Raw genomic sequence first — 15,096 nt, 5'->3', positions numbered from 1 at the left:
AAAGGGTGGCCTAACAACAAAAAACATTTTTGGCAAGGCCTATCCTACTCCATTCAAACACCAATGGAAAAGCCACAGCCCCCTCTCCACTCCACAAAAACAGACTGTGTGCTCCAGTCTCCCACTGGGTGTCAGCAGGGCTGAGTGGGAAGCTAATCTTCCATTCCCTGTCTAGTGAAAGCAAGCAGTGCTCTGACTTCCACACCAAGGTAGTGTCTGCAGAATCCATGCCCACACAGAAGCAAAAAGAATTAGAGAGGCAGTGCGAGGCAGTGTTAGTAACCATTAGATTGAAAGAAGAGATATTCTTTTATAGTTGGGGACTTCAGTACCCTACTCTTAGCAATTGATAGAATTACTAAACAGAAAATTCTTTTGGCTATTCTAGGTCCTCTGTATTTTCCCTATAAATTTTGAATCAGTCTTTCAAGTTCTGCATAAAATCCTCCTGGGATTTTAATTGGGATTATGTTTATCTATAGGTTGCAGATCTATAGGTCAATTTGGAAGAATTGACTTCTTAACACTGAGTCTTTCAATCTATAAACTGTTCTATCTTGCCATTTATTTAGGTCTTTAATTTCTTTTAGCAATGTTTTATAAGTTTTAGAGTACAGGTCTTGCACATATTTTATTAAGTCCATTTTATATTTTTGATGGTATTTTAAATATCTTTTTTAAAGGAAGATGTCTTTATTTAGCCTTCAAGATATTTTTGCTGGATAGAGAATTGTGGGCTGACAATTTTTTTGTTTTAACACTCTAAAGATATTGTTTTATATTTTTCTTGCCTCCATTGTTTCTGATGAGAAGCCAATATTCATTTGTCATTGTTCCCTGTATATAATCTATCATTTCTTTGTCTCCTTTCAGAATTTTATTATCTTTGATTTTCAGCAGTATCAGCATAGTTTTCTTCATATTTATTCTTCTTGAGGTTTGCTGAGCACTTTCTTTTTTTTTTTTTTTAAAAGATTTTTATTTATTTATTTTTTCCCCCCAAAGCCCCAGTAGATAGTTGTATGTCATAGCTGCACATCCTTCTAGTTGCTGTATGTGGGACGCGGCCTCAGCATGGCCGGAGAAGCAGCGCGTCGGTGCATGCCCGGGATCCGAACCTGGGCCTCCAGCAGCAGAGTGCGCGCACTTAACCGCTAAGCCATGGGGCCGGCCCCTGCTGAGCACTTTCAATCTGTAAATATGACTCTCTAAAATAGGAAAACTTTTGTCACTGTTATTCAAAAATTTTTATGTTCTCTGCTCTCTCCTCTTATTCTATAACTTCAAATACATATATGATAGACCTTTTGATATGGTCCCATAAGTCCTTGAGGCCCTGTTATTTTTTTTTTCAATCTTTTTTCCTTGTGTTCTTTATATTGGATAATTTCTATTGATTGATATTCAAGTTCCCTGACTCTTTTCTCTATCATTTCAACTCTACTGTTAAGCTCGTCCAGTATTTTTTAAATTTCAGATATTATATTTATCAGTTCTAGAATTTCCCTTTGGTTCTTTTTTATGTTTTCTATTTCTCTGCCTTTTCATTCATTCAGGACATATTTTCCTTTACTTCATTCATCAGAATTATAAAACCTGCTTTAAACTTTCTCGTATGCTAATTCCAATATCTGGATCATCTTAGGCTTTATCTCCATTGTCTTTACTCCTGAAAATTGTTTGCATTTTTCTGTTTCCTTATACGTTGAACATTTTGGATTGTATCCTGGACATTGTGAATGTTAAGTTGTGAAGACTTTTGATTTTGTTATATTTCTCCAAAGAGAGTTGTGGTTTTGTTTCGTTTTGTTTAATAGGCGATTAACTTTCTTGGACTCAAACTATGAACTCTGTCTCTTGGGCAGTAGTTCAAATCACAATTCAGTTCTTACATCCTTAACTGGCTTGGTTGCAGTCTGTGCACCTATGCAGATTCAAGGGTTAGGCGGATATTTGGGATGGGCATATAAACAAAATTTGTGGCTCCCTCTCTCTTGTGCTTCCCTTTTTGGGATTCCACCCTCACTTTCCAGTGTTGCCCCAAACTTTGTACTCTTTCTTCAGTCCAGAAAGACTGGATTTTTTTCTCAAAGTTTTAGTGCCCCTGCACAATGCTGGTTGCAGCCTGTCTTCAGACTTAAAGCTATAAGAAATGGGATACTCACCCATTTCCTTCCTTTAGGTGTCAGCTCCCCTCCAGAATCTACCTACTTTTGGTCACACTCCAGTCCTTTAGATAATTTTGTTGTTGTTACTGTTTTGTTTTTATATTTTTTCCAGAGTTTGTTTTTATTATTGGTGGAAGGGTCAGTCCATTAGGAGTCTATTCAGCCAAACTAAAAGTAGATGACCCAATGAAATTTTTTTTTAATTAAAAAAAAAAAATCCATTCTACAGACCTGGCCCCATGGCCAACTGGTTCAAGTTCCATGTGCTCTGCTTCAGCAGCTTGGGTTCATGGGTTCGGATCCCAGTCATGAACCTACTCCACTCACCAGCCATGCTGTTGCAGTGTCCCACATATAAAGTAGAGGAAGACTGGCATAGATGTTAGCTCAGGGCTAATCTTCCTCAAGGTGAAAAAAATAAAGAGGAAGATTGGCTACAGACGTTATCTTAGGGTGAATCTTCCTCAGCAAAAACAAAAAACAAAAAACAAAAAAACCAACAACAAAAAAATCCATTCTACAATTTTTTTTGCTAGCATATACAATTATAATGGATTTTTGTATAATGACCTTTATCTGGTGTCCTCGCTGAATTTACTTTATAGTCCTAGTCCCTTTTTTGTAGATTCTTAGTGTACTTTATATACATGATCATTTTGTCTATGGCAGTTTTACTTCTTCCTCTCCAATCTCCGTCTTTCATTTCTTTTTCTCACCTGACAGCGCTGATGACAACTCCCAATACAATGTTGAATACAAGTGGTGAGATCAGATATCCTTCCTTTGTTCCACATCTAAAGGGGACAACAGTTGCTCTTTTACTATTAAAGATGATGTTAGTGTAGGTGTTTCATAGATGCCCTTTATCAGGACATTCTCTTTTATTCCTAGTCTGCTGAAAGCTTTTATTATAATTTGGTGTTTACTTTTGTCAAATGTTTTTTCTGTATCTCTTGAGATGATCATATGGACATTCTCTTTTAATCTGTTAATATGGTGAATTACATTGATTTTTGAGTGTTAAACCAACCTTACATTTCTGGGTAAACTCCATTTGTTCATGATACATTTTCCTTTCTATATATTGCTTGGTTTAATTTGCTAAAAATTTTGTTGAATATTATTGCCCCCATATTTCTAAAGGATATTGACCTGTCCTTTCTTTTCTCATAACGTCTTTGTTTGGTTTTGGTATCAGGAGAATGATGGGCTCGTAAAAAGAATTGGCAGTTGCTCATTTCTCATCTATTTTCTGAATGAGTGTTTGTAGGATTGTCAATAATTCTTTCATAAACGTATGATAAAATATACCAGGGAAGCTATTTGTATTTGGTGTTTTCTTTGTGGAAATATTTTTAATTATGAATTTAATTTCTTTAATAGCTATAAAGTCTTTTCAGCATTTTTGTTATTTTCATATCAGTTCGGTAATTTATGCCTTTCAAGAAACATTTCCACTTCACTTAAGTTGCCAAATTCATTGGTACAAATTTATTTATACTATTTCCTTAACTTTTTAACGTCTGTGGGGTTTTTAGTAATATCCTCTCTTTTATTCCTGATATTGGTAATTTGCGTTTTCTCTCCTTTTATCTTGAACAGCGCTGAACTTATATTATCCATAGCAGGTTTTTAGGAATGTTGAAAATATTGGACCACACCCTTGGAGGGGGTGTCACCTTGGGCTAGGTGGTTCCCTGCGGCCAAGGGCAATGTTCAGTTAGGGACACAGCTGTGAGCTGTTAGCAGTTAACGTTCCCAGCAACTGGGGGATGGGTGCATCAGCCTAGAAGAGATGTTGGCGGAGAACAGCATTATCCACTTTGGAAGAGAAAACACATTTTGAGTGTGAGATAAAGTTTGAGCAAATTCAGCGTGTTAAATAGCAAGAGACTTGCAGAGACAATATGGAATTTGGCTAGTGAGGGCCAAGGGACAGAGAAGTAAATGTAGAAAGGGCCCCAAACAATGCCCACCAATTTGAGTTCCCTGGCTTCCTAGGGGCCTAGGAAAGTAGTAACGTCAATCCTAGAAACTGTGGTAAGTCTGCTCAACGAAATGTAGCAACCTTAGGTTTTAATGCTGGTTATTTCATGCGGGTGATCACCTAAATTAATGGAAATGGATATTCATTTTACTCAATAAGTACAGAATAAAATCTTTAAAAACATAGGTCTCCAATGAAAAATTAATAAAGGGAGACTTTGGTGGTAAAAAGTTGGAGGTTACTGGCTTGTAGCAACAGGTGAAAGCATTTTGGTTTAAAATCAGCCACAAAAATATACCTCTAGGTTCCTGACCAAGAGCATAATTCTAATGTATTCTCAAATCTTAAATCCAGAGTTGCAAATTTAACTCTGGAAATGTAAATTTATTATTGTGTATTGTAGGCAGGTTTTAAACAAAGAATTCTCTGTCTTAAAAGAATTAAAAAAAAAATTTGCAAAGCTTTCTTTAATTGATGTCATTTGGGTATCCACATGCAATTATAATATTTGTCATTCACAAAACATCCAAAAGTGAATGTGATACATGAATGTAGTTTCTTAATCATCCCTCAAAATTCTGACCACCATTCCAAATGGAGATGTGTAAGTCTTTTTTCTCATGATGTTTGCCAGAAGCAGAATCCTTTTCTGGTATTTAGAAGGTGTCCCTCCTTTCCTCTTTAATTACTCAAAATTCCTACCCTGCTTGCCTTCAGAATCTCTTCCCATGAATATATCTGAAACTCAAAGAACAAATGCTGGTTAACAAGAGGGTTATCCTTTCCAAATTGATTAGCAGGTTTATTAGGAATCAAAACTCTGAACTAAAGGAAAATGCAATTTTAATTAGCTGGTGAATATAATTTCTTACAGATGCTCATGAATCGGAACCCTGAGTCTCTCCAAAGCAGCCTTCTGCATCTCCTTCGCCTACTGGCTACTCCACCTTGGCTGAGCTGCCTTCAGAATTGCCACATACAACAAGCATCAAACTTGCCATCTTCTCCCTTCCACATTCTCCTTTTCTTGCCTCCATTCCTCATTTCTGTTTGTACCCCATCCAATCAGTTTCAAATCTCTGCGTCATCTTTGGCTTCCCCCCTTCCATAGCTATTCATATCCAATCATTTACCCGGCCATGATGGTTCTACCATGAACTCATGCAGTCATTTTTCTACTCTGTTTCACTGTGTGCTGCCACACCCCTGGAGCATAGCCTCACCACCAAGACCCAGAGGCTGCATTAGCTTTCTGACCTCCTTTCTCAGAAGATTTCTGCTCTTCAGTCCCTCCAGCATGGTGACAAAGAATTAATTTTCTAAATCATATCACTCCCATGCTCTAAATTCTTTAATGTGTATTAAAGGTGTGTTTAATAGAGGTGTACTTCCCTACAGTCCTCAATCTTCTGGTTCCAGCCCACTTTTTAATCTTGTCTCTTACACTTCTTTCCCTCTTCAGCCCACCTGGTTTTGTTCATCTTCTAAATAGTTTGTGGACTTCTCTGTCTTTGGCCTTCCCTTGTACAAGAGCTCCTCCTCCCATAGGAAAGGGGGGCTCTACTGTTTACCTGTAAAAGATTTTCCCAAGTTTTCAACCCTCAGGTTATCGCCTGTGTTCTCCATGGCCTCTCCGGTATAGAGATATTTTTCTCTCCTCTAAAGATCTAGAAATCCAATTCTCTGTCTACTTAATCTTTGAGTATGTTTTATCTTATATTTTACTTCCATTCTGTTAGTGTACAGGGTTAAAAATATTTATTAGACATAACTATGACCCTTCAACTGAAAGAAGATGCCAGGCTGATTCTTTTCTTTTGTGGAACACCGGAGGGAAACTGAAAGGAGGGGGAAATAACTCTACCTAACAAAGGGTTTGTCAGCTGGGAGGGTAAGCTGAAGAATCCTGGGAAAGAGTGTAAGAGAAGAGAGGAAAAGAACCAGGGTGAGGGCAGGTGAAGTGGTTCATCTGAGAGACATGGAGAGAGAGAAAATAGAGGGAGTTTCCACAATACAGAAAGTCTTGCTATGTGCAGTGTGGCACAAATTTTCCTTCATACTTCCTCAAGAGACCTTTGGTAAAGACTTACATTACTTTTTACTGAAGATTGTGTCAAATATTTTTTCATTAAGTCACATTCTGTTTCTTTTTTATGTGTGCTATGGGCTGAATGTTTGTGTCCCCCCCCGCAAATTCATATGTTGAAGCCCCAACCCCCCCACTGTGATGGTATTGGAGATGGAGTCCTTGGGAAGTAATTAGGGTTTGATGAGTGCAGGAGGGTGGAGCACCCATGATGGGATTAGTGGCTTTATAAGAAGAGGAAGAGTGAGAGACTGCTCACTGCTATGTGAGGAAGCAGAGAGAAGACCACCATCTGCAAACCAGGAAGACGGCCCTTACCAGGAACCAAACTGGCCAGCACTTTGATCTTGGACTTCCTGGCCTCCAGAACTGTGAGAAATAAATGTCTGTTGTCTAAGCCACCTAGACTGTGGTATTTTGTTATGGCGGCGTGAACAGACTAAGACAATGTGACACTGTATTGCGATAGGATTTCAGGTGAGGACAAGAAGGGCTAATTCTGTACATACGCACACACACACACGCACACACACACTCACATTCTCATCTAGTCTGTAAGTTCTTTTGGGACAATATCTTTTATTTCTCAGTATCCCCGACAATGCCAAGCAGTACCATGAATATAAGAAGCCCACCTGCTAACCTATTTGTCTTTGGTATTCCTGGACCTTTGTGCCCCTCTTCGCCCACTTCCAACAGACCTGTCCTGGTCTCCAGTGGGTCTCCCAATGAGGTGCATGTGTCCCAGTGACTATGCAAAGAGATCCATTAGGGTTTGGGAAGAAAATAAAATGAAAAAAACTCCATATACATATATGCACACAAAATCATCTTTAAAATTTTATTCTTTTGTATGTTTTATAATGTACATGCAAAGTAGAATTGGCATATAATAGAAACTGCTTGGCAATTACAGTATTAGAATTTAAATATCCTTTCAGAGGATCTAGTTCAAGATTTCCATACCTTTAAGGAGCTAGTCACTTTAGAAATACAGATTCCTAGGACCCCCATCTCAGAGCTACTGAATCAGCATGGGTGAGTGTCAAGGACAGGAATGTGAAGTTTAACAAGCGCCCTAGTTTATCTTCAAGAAACCCACCCATGGCTCTGCTTTCCACTGAAATCTAACCCCCTTATTTTCTTGAAGAGGAAAGTGACTTTTGAAGAAGTAAAATGACTTGCTGTGGACATAAAATATTAGCAGCAAAGCCCAGACCAGGACCCACATCTTCTGTCTTCTGGGTGCCATGCTCGTTCCATCCCACATAAAATGTGGTTGATTTTCAAGCTACGGGTATAGTTTTCTAGAGTTTCCCAGACTCTCCCTTCTCTTATACTATCACTCTGGACACTTCCCAAGGGTTTATTATCTGTGGAAAGATATCCAGTATGATGTCATTAATATTGTTGCTAGCAGAATCATGCAGAAATTGAGAATGTTCAAGCTGCAGCATGTTATGTTGCACAAATGGCTTGATTTCCAGATGGAACTCACAGGGGACAAATTTTAAGCTTACTTAGTCATGTCGATTGTGATTGAAAAACACAAAAGCATTTGAGCTTTTGTAGATGTAAGAAACACAAATGAAGGACCTCTAACAAACCTATTGTTAGCATGGGTGAGTGGATGCATGGTGGTCCCAGCAATTAAACTAGAGAATTCAGAGGAAGGAACAGATTTAGAGAGTTTTCTGATATATTAATTATCTATTTCTGTGGAACAAATTACCTCAATGTAGCAGTTTCAAACTGCACACATTTATTATCTCACAGTGTCTGTGGGTCACCAATCGGGCACTGCTTAGTTAGGTGCCTCGTACTCAACATCTCTCACAGCTGCAATCAAGGTGTTGGCTGGGGTTGCAGTCCCACGAAGACTTCCAAGCTCACTCATGTGGTTGTTTTAGCAGAATTTAGTTCATCAAAGGCTGCTGGACTGAGAGCCTTAGGTCCTCACTGGATGTTGGCCCGAGGCCTCCTTCAGTCCCTTGTCATGGGGCCTCCCCATAGGGCAGCTCAGAACACGGCAGCTGGCTTCCAGCAGCATGAGCAAGCAGGAGAGCAAGAAAGGGTAAGCAAGATGGAAGCCAGTCTTTCTGTAACTTAACATTGGAAGCGACATCCCATCACCTCCGCCATACTCTGTCTACTAGAAGTGAGTCATTAGGTACAGCCCACACTCAAGGGGAAGAAATTACCCAAGGGTGTGAGTACCAAGAGGTGGGGATCTGTGGGGGCCATCTTGGAGGCTGCCTACTACAGTTGAGCTCCAGTGCCTGTGGGAGACGAGGTGGAAGACACCCAGCAGGAACTTGGATGTCTGCATCTGAAGCTCTAGGGAACTATCTGGGCTGGAGATACAGACCTGGGAGTTAGTAGCACTTTATGAGCAGGAGGTGAAATCATGGGAATAGATAAAGTCAGCCAGGAAGAACATTTTTTTAAGGTATCCACTAACTACTAGTATCCACTAATTACTAACTTCTTAGAGAAATTTCAGATTGAAAGTATAAACAAAAACAGATATAGAAAAAGATAAATGTCACTAACCAAAGCGCCTTGTCACACACTCCTAACAAGACTTTCAGCTTGGCCACGAAAATTTGGCTTAGGGCATGTGGCATTTCCTGCTATGATCAGATTATTAAGATTCCGAGAAAAAGCTCATTCTCCACAAAAACTCCTTAAAATAGGTAACTAATTGAAACCTGGAAAGTCTGCTGATGAAGAAAAATAAAGTCTAGTTTGTCCTCCATTAACTTTAAACTACAGATCCAACGGGTCTCAGTGTTCCCAACAAGTTTTGGGTGATGCATATTATAAATATTCATACAATGTGATTAATCATAGTCATTAAAGGCCTCCTCCCACAGGCCCAGAATACCCCTCCCCTTCATAAACACCCAGCCCAGGGCGTGTCCCAGAAGCCTTGGGGAGCTAGAAGTGTGTCACAGTGAAGGATGGGGAAATACCTCATAGGTCTCCTTTGGTCCATGATCTTTCCTCCCTCTGTGCCTTTGCCTCATGCTCATCACTTCCACCTGGAATGTTCTCCCCAGACTGTTCTATGCAGCCAAATCTTACCCTCCCTTCAAGGCTCTGCTCAATCCCAATTAAGTCTTCCTGACCAGACCAGCCCACCTCACCCCACCCCACCTCTCTCTTCTCTGGACTCCTGTCTTGGTGCCACCCATTTTGGAGACTAATCCCCAGCCATTTTCTGTGCTTGCTTTGGTCTTATTCATCAGGGGTTGGCAAACTATGACAATTGGGTCAAATCTGATCACACTGCCTGTTTTTATACTGCCTGCAGGCTAAGAATTATTATTGCATTTTTAAATTGTTGAAAAAACTCAAAAGAATAGTATTTTGTTACATATGAAAATTATATGAAATTCAAATTCAATGTCTATAAATAAAGTTTTATTTTTGTCAATAAAGCACTTGTGGAAATTTGCTTTCTATCGCATCTCTGCCCACAAAGCCTAAAATACTTAGTATCTGTTCTTTTATAGAAAGTTTGCTGACCCCTGCTCTAGGCACTGATTTCTCCCTCCTGAGAGCGAGTGTAACCCTTCAGGGAGGACACAGTACTGACATTTTCTGGTGGCTTCTGCAAGGTCTACCATAGTCTGGAGCACAGAGCTGGTGCTTGGTAAAAACTGTTGAATGGAGCTGAGAGAGAATGTGTTTTTAATTTGTGATGGATACAGTGTTATGTCCTTTCTTGCTGTCCAGGCCTTTTCTTTATTCCCCTCTGCTGCTGGGCTGTTATGTCTGGTCGAAAAAATGACAAGGAATACCAGGGTGGGTCACAGAACTCATGGAAAACACAAATGAAATGAAGTCTGGGAATCAGAGCTTTTGTTTTGGGTGGAGAGGAACTGTTTGCTTTAGGGGATTGAGGTAATGAAAGTTATTTCAATAACATAATTTAACAGTTGTACATGCTTTCTGCCAGAAGGACAGCCAGGCAAACCTCACCCAGGGACCCCTCTGCAAAACGCGGAGGTTAAACACTCAAGTGCTGAACAAATTCACTACACAACACAACACAAAACAGCCTACACACCTTGGTTAGACTATGTTAGGTGCACCATGTGGACAAAGACCAGAAGGAGAACTGAAAAAGTAAGAACTGTTGTATTAGGGTGGTAGGAGTATGGGAAAATATTTTTTTAAACAGCTAAAATATTTCTACAATAAATAAAACTTCTGAAAATGATTAAAATGAAAAAAATTCTTATTCCTTCTCCAGCACGTATAAATTTTTACCTGTTTTTTTTTCTCTTTTTCACCTTTCTCCCTCACAAAACCAGAATTTTACTTTCAAGTGGGAATTTCTTAGGATCCTGAGTAAAAATACAGACACGAACATGTATAAATTTTCCCTGAAAGAAATATCTATTTATGTCATTCTCAACTGCTCTTCCTTACACCTCAAACTCGCTCAAACTGTAAAACGGGAAGAACATCACTAACCTCCCACCTAATTAACACAGCGCCTGTACAACCAAGGCTTGATACATGGTAGTTGTCACTGTCAGGCCCTCTTCTAATGCCCTAGACCTTGTGATTCTTACAGGCAGAAATGGCATCTCCTTCATGGTTGAATCCTCAGCTTCTGGCAATGTCTGGCACATAGTGCCTGGCTTTCAATTAAAATTGGGTAAATGAATAAATGAACTAAACAATAATAAAAAAAAGAAATGGGACATACATAGAGGTATTTTGCTAGCAAACAGGCAACTTAATTCCACCTTCAGTTCTTTTTCAAACTAAGAACAGTCTCCTTGAAGAGGGAGTAATGGAACAACTGAAGCACAACCAGGCAATGAGACATACCAGGGCTCCATCAGTGGCTGGAGAGGTTTAGGCTGTCCCTAACACATAGAGTGATAAGGAAGAATAGAGTGAGGTTTTAAAGTTGCCACCACATCACCATCTTGAAAGGAAGTTAATTCATTCATCTGTTCATTCAGCATATATTCATAGAGCACCTGTTATGTACAGGGAATTGTTCTATGTGACGGGGATGTGACTGGGGACTAGAAAGTGAGGCAGAGAGGCAGGGAAGTTGACCACAGCAGCTGTTACGATCCCTTCATTTCCTGGGGAGATCTTAGTGACTGCAGCATGGAATAAAATGGAGCTCTCAAACAGGAAGCAATGCAGATTCAGATGGCAAGGAAGCTCAAGGGGTGAAATTTTAGCCTCCTAGAAGACACCAGAGAAGTGTTATGGATACTGGGAGTGACTCCAGTTTACATCAACCCTAGATCTTGACTGAGATTTTTGTGGTAGATGGATGAGTTAGCAGTGACAAAATGAAAAGTAGCCTTGACTTGTTGTCAAAGGCATGGTTTTGAATCCAGCCCTGCCTTTAGTACTAGTTTTATGAATTTGAGCAAGTTTCTTATCTTTTCTGAATGTGAGTTTATTCATCTATAAAACTGAGATGGAAGCATTTCCCCTCATAAGTTTATATTAGTTACCTATTCCCGTATAATAGACCACCTTAATAATTAAGTGGCTTAAAACTACAATGATATATTTATACTGTGAGTTCAGTGGGCATTGCTTTGCTGATCTGCTGGGCTCACACATGTGGCTGCATTTATTGGTGGCTCAGTGATGGTGTCAATTTAGCTGGGACATAGTTTTTCATCCTGGACTTCTTTAGGGCATGGCTATCTCAGGGCAACATCCAAGAGGGTGGGGAAGGAAGCTGCAAGGTCTCTTAAGACCTAGCCTTGGCAGTCACATGATGTCATTTCCACCATATTTCTACTGGTCAAAGAAAGCCACAAGATCAGCTCAGATTCAAAGGGTTGGGAAAAAGACTCCACCTCTTGATGGAAGATGATAAGAAATATTATGGCCATATTTTTCAATCTACCATAAGGTTGTGGTGAGGATTAAATGAGATTATGTATGTGAAGGTATTGTTTCTCTGATGTAAGTAGGTATGGTTTCTGGTAGCTGTCATATATGCATTATGTTTTTGTAACTGCCAAATTCTACAACACTCACTAAGAACCAAAAGCTAGTTTTTGATGATATAGTTGGTTGTATCATGAATGATCTACTTGCCATCGTCAATGGAGAGAATTGGGGCTACATGAGAGTCCAGGTAACTCATTTCAGGAAGCAATGCTTTAGTTTGCAATGAAAGACCTAGAATCTGATTTTAGAGTATGCTTCTCATATGCTTGGAATGCTTTATCTCAGTAAACTCTAACATCCTTGAAAGTTCTTGAGATGATGTAGGGGACATCAGGACCTTTTTTTGTGTCTGAAAAACATCCATGCCCCTAAGTTTTGGTAATAGTGTTTTGGTCACCCTTTATGGAGTAATCCCTTTCCCATGGCATGCCTTCTTCTTGGGACCATCCATCAAGAGGCTCCATCATCCCCTGGCCAGGATTGTGGGCAGATTCCTTGAGCTAGCTAGGCCAATTGGACCCTAGCCTTTGAATCTGGACCCTGAGACTGGTGGCAGAAGGACCAAAATGGTTGGAATCAATTTACCCACATAGTATCACCCTGAAGCAGTTCTCCATTTGTTTATGCTGCCTCTACTCAGAACTGCACTGGTCCCCATTTTATCCCAAAGTCAGGTTCAATGAGCTGTCTCATAACCTGGTAATACTTTAAATAATTTTTTGCTTAAATTTTCCAGAGTTTGTTTTCTTGCTTGTAGACAGAGAAACTTTACTGACACAGATATTTATTCAGGAGATATAAACTGATGAGAGTGGTCTTGAAGCTAAAATGCCAGAAGATTCCAATTGATCAAACAACAGCCAACAAACTAGTGATCTTGTGTAGCAGTTTTCAGGACACTAGAAGTTTCCTTGAATAAGGAATGCAACCTTGTCCTTAAGGATTCATAATCCAGCTGTGAGAATAAGAACTATTACAGAAAAAAAATGTAGTTCACCATAACACTATAATAAATTTCCCAATTGTCAGTGCCTAACATAGTGCTTTGCACATAGTAAGCATACTATAATTATGTATTACAATCAATAAATTCTTAAATGAATCATTAAGTTAATAAGTGCAATGAAGTCTGAATAAGAGAGAGATATCATGAACGAAAACTCCTCATGAACAAGGAGAAATTCGAGCAGATTCTCTTAGGATGGGTAGAAGTCTTTGAAATGAAGAGGAGAACAAGCGAATTCTAGCCCATGGACTTATCTTGCAAACAGTGTTGTAAATGATGATAAATTTAAAGGGGGGGGTGCGGGGCCAGCCCGGTCGCACAGTGGTTACGTTTGGGCACTCCGCTTTGGCGGCCCCCGGTGTTTGTGGATTTCAATCCTGGGCTCCAATCCCGGGCTCGGACCTACGCACCGCTTATCAAGCCATGCTGTGGCAGGCCTCCCGCATAAAATGGAGGAAGATGGGTACTGATGTTAGCCCAGGGCCAATCTTCCTCAGCAAAAACAGAAGGATTGGCAACAGATGTTAGCTCAGGGCTAATCTTCCTCACACACACACAAAAATTTAAACAGGGATGGCTCCTGAATCATCTGGCACCAAGAAAATCTTATTGCAAAGACACAGATTTTCTTTATTTGTTACTGAATTTTGCCACCAGTAGCATGCTGCTCTAATATATGTCGATTGCCTAGATGATGGGAATATTTCCTACATATTTAAAAGTGCATTTCCCTTTCAGTAATCAGGTTGTTTTTTCTTTCCCCTGCAGATCTTCCACTATTATGGTTAAGCCATGAGACTTATTGTCCAGAGGTTATATGGCCTAGAGCGTCCACTCAATATAAAGAGAAAGTAGAAAGTCTTTCCTCTACTGGGGGAAGGGGCCAAGGAAGAAAGAGGACAAAAGCCAGAAGCCAGTGTTTAATCTAGATCTCTCCCCTAGAGGTGAAACCCTGGAAGGCAGTTTGGGGTTGAGTTAGGAGTTAGAAGGGGGAACTTGCAGGGCACCAGGGTTTGCTCTTTGCTTTGTGGACAAAAGCCATAGAAAAGCCCTGTGTTCAGTTGCTGCTGTCCAACATGTCACTGAGTGGAAGATTCTAATAGACAATAAGGAGTGTCTGACATGCGGCTGGAGCGTAGGGAACGCAGGCAGAGTTTCCAGATTCTTAGAGGGTGCAGAACAGTTCGGAAAACTGGTGGGCAGGACAAGGCCTTCCTGGATCTCCAACAGTCCTTCCTGCCTCTCCTGAGCCATGGTCCCTCTGCTCAGACCCTTTTCCCAATCTGAACAACCCCCTTATCTCTTCCTTCCTGGGGAATGCTCATGTCAGGGATCCACTCCAGACTATTCAAATCAGAATCCCTGGTGGTTTGGTCCTGGTGTCATGTATATTTTTTAAGCTCCCGGGTCATTCTACTTTATAGCCAGGGCTGAGACCCCTACCCTAAGTAAAATCTAGTCATGTGTTTTAGTTAAACATCACCTCCTCAGGGAAGCCTTCCTTGATCAGCCCCAACCTAGATCAAGTACCTCTATTATATCCTCCAAACAAGCACCCAGTACTTCTCCCTCTTGCCATTTAACAGCGGGGTCATTATTTGTTTCAAGTCTGCCTTTCCCAGTAGACTACCTGCTGTGTCGGGGGAGAAACATTGCTGCCTTGCTCACCAAGGAGCCTAGTTAACCAAGCACCAACTGGTACATAGCTGGTGTTCAGTAAATACATCTTAAACAAATGATCTCTTCTACTTAACTAAGGGTGTGTGACCAGGGCTCCAATTCACAAATCTGCTAAGAGAATTTTTGCCGGTGAGGCTATGACTATGACTTTAAATGAGCTCATATTTTTGACAGTTTTACCGTTTTCATCTTCAAGTTCAGTGTCACAGCAGTTCAGCAG

This window comes from Ceratotherium simum, chromosome 3 (assembly GCF_057802395.1).
Source record: "Ceratotherium simum simum isolate JZ-2026a chromosome 3, ASM5780239v1, whole genome shotgun sequence".
Taxonomy (NCBI): domain Eukaryota; kingdom Metazoa; phylum Chordata; class Mammalia; order Perissodactyla; family Rhinocerotidae; genus Ceratotherium; species Ceratotherium simum.
This window is presented reverse-complemented; position numbering follows the sequence as displayed.